This window comes from Argiope bruennichi, unplaced genomic scaffold (genome assembly GCF_947563725.1).
Source record: "Argiope bruennichi unplaced genomic scaffold, qqArgBrue1.1 scaffold_27, whole genome shotgun sequence".
NCBI classification, from domain to species: domain Eukaryota; kingdom Metazoa; phylum Arthropoda; class Arachnida; order Araneae; family Araneidae; genus Argiope; species Argiope bruennichi.
The window spans coordinates 107329-110000 of NW_026605932.1; the positions used below are offsets into that span (position 1 = coordinate 107329).

Sequence of the window (2672 nt, forward strand, 5' to 3'; positions counted from 1 at the left end):
AAAATATAGTTGGTAATAACATTTTTATGCAGAAATTTGTGGAATTTAAAAACCATATCTTTGCATTTATAGTACAAAGTAACATTAAACATTCATTTAAGACTTGAGGTTTCTTTATACAACTGTTACCTATTCATATCATGAAGGAATACATTTATATTAAAGCTTGCACTCAATTATATGTTCAATTTAACATATTAAAAGACAGTATTTGTACTTAACTCAGTATTTACAGTAGAAATTGTTTGAATTTGAAAGACATTTCATTTTTTACACTGCTTAAAGAATTTAGAAGATACATTACACATTGTATGAAGGAAACTAAACAACTTGTGCATTCATTAACACAATTTGAAGTTCATATGAAGTATACAAGAACATTTACAGCTTTTACTTCACTAATTTGACATTCTTTACACCAAATTGAGTTCTAAATAAGAATTTCTTCAAAGAACACTTGAATTATTTCTGCGAATGCATATAAATATGAACTTTACCAGACATTTATCTTAATTTACTAGAATTTAAGTGCTTGGCCTACTTTTAGGTTTGAATCAAGTATTTAACAACATTTAAAGGCTTTATTTCATTATTTTTATAATATTAACACCAAATTGAGTTCTAAATAAAAATACATTCTGCAAATACAGGTATTTAACTTAATTTCAGCGTATTAAAACTGTATAAATTTGTATTTGAGTGAATTAACATGTTACTTGACATTTTAAATTCAGAAACGTAAACAATTTCATAAATATCAACATTTTAATAAAAATTCACAAAAAGTAATTAATGAAAAGTCAAAATGTAAACATTTTAAGGAAAAACAGAGATGCGCGATTTTCGGCAAAGTCCTAATAGGTGCACGCGATAAGGTGAAATTTTCTACTAAGTCCAACGATGTGAGAAGTCGCGTTTTTCGGCAAAGTCCACATCAGAACGCGCGATAAGGTGATAGTCGATTCGCGAGTTTTCCGTCCAAGTCCGACGATGTGAGATTATCGGCAAAGTCCTAGTCGGAACACGAGAAAGACGCCACCCGAGATTTCCTTCTAAGTGCAAATAGGGGAGAAGTCGCGATTTTCTTCAAAGTCCAATCACCGAGAAGAGCGCTAAATACTACGTCGCACTAGTTCGGCGAAACGGGTTGCCAGTGCACAATTTTTCTTATTTTCGCCCGCGGCGGCTTCTTCCGGTCGCCTGGTGGCTGGGCGAAGCGCGCGCCACTCGCGATCACGAGCGGAACATAAGGGATCGTCCGTAGCCCTATATGAGTAGCAGGTGACTGCTGGAAACAGTGGTCGATCGCGAGACAGAATGCGTTTTAAAAACGCGTCGTAATCTCGCGTACTTGTCTGAGGTTTCGGCAACGGGATTGGGTTGTTAGTACCGGTTGGCTACCTCCGGGAAAGCGGTCCTCTAACGTTGACGGTGGGTCTGTCGTGCTCGATCGGATCGGTTCTCGGTTCGTGATGGGTCGGTCGGACGCTGCCTCCGGGATCGAGGGTGTTATTCTTCTGCTACTAAGGCTGCGATCGGCGGGGAGATATTCTCCGTCTTTCCGGCCGCTTCCAAACTATCTCAGCCTCTCTGCGAGCGGCTCGGCCCCCGTGCCGTTGACGCGACGAGCAGAACCGTACTTAAAGGAATTGATTGGTTTTCTGCATCTGTGTCCAGCGCACATATCTTCTCGATGCCTCCGCACTCGCCCCGCGGCGTTGAAGCCGTCGGGGAAGTCGTGAGACTATAGAACCTCTGTAGATTGCACGGGGAATACCTACACAAAAAGCGAGATTGACTGAGGGATCCTCCGTTGTCGAGGCGTCCCCCGCGACTGAGATGGTCGCGACTCGTGAAATGTAAGGATTCGGAGTGCATTTTCCGAACGTTCTAACGAACGATGGAAGTTACCTGGTTGATCCTGCCAGTAGTCATATGCTTGTCTCAAAGATTAAGCCATGCATGTCTAAGTACATGCCGTATTAAGGCGAAACCGCGAATGGCTCATTAAATCAGTTATGGTTCCTTGGATCGTACCTTACTACTTGGATAACTGTGGCAATTCTAGAGCTAATACATGCAGCAGAGCTCCGACCTTCGGGAACGAGCGCTTTTATTAGACCAAAACCAATCGGGCCTCGTGTCCGTCTCTTGTGGTGACTCTGTATAACTTTGGGCTGATCGCACGGGCTCGTCCCGGCGACGTATCTTTCAAGTGTCTGCCTTATCAACTGTCGATGGTAGGTTACGCGCCTACCATGGTCGTAACGGGTGACGGGGAATCAGGGTTCGATTCCGGAGAGGGAGCCTGAGAAACGGCTACCACATCCAAGGAAGGCAGCAGGCGCGCAAATTACCCACTCCCAGCACGGGGAGGTAGTGACGAAAAATAACAATACGGGACTCTTTTGAGACCCCGTAATTGGAATGAGTACACTCTAAATCCTTTAACGAGGATCCATTGGAGAGCAAGTCTGGTGCCAGCAGTCGCGGTAATTCCAGCTCCAATAGCGTATATTAAAGTTGTTGCGGTTAAAAAGCTCGTAGTTGGATCTCAGCTCCGGCCGGACGGTCCGCCTACCGGTGGTTACTGTTCGCTGCCGAGCGTTCAGGGGGCTTCTGTCTATGATCTTCACCGGTTGTGGGCGGAGACCCTCACGTTTACTTTGAAA

The 2672-nt window shown here is 43.7% G+C and overlaps 1 non-coding gene across 1 annotated transcript in view; it reads left to right on the forward strand.

Moving 5' to 3' along the window:
* The first annotated feature begins 1908 nt into the window (after positions 1-1908).
* Positions 1909-2672, forward strand: part of LOC129961518 (small subunit ribosomal RNA) — a 1814-nt gene continuing 1050 nt past the window's right edge. Inside the window, exon 1 of the ribosomal RNA XR_008783786.1 lies at positions 1909-2672. This exon is cut by the window's right edge and continues 1050 nt beyond it. This is a non-coding gene — a ribosomal RNA (small subunit ribosomal RNA).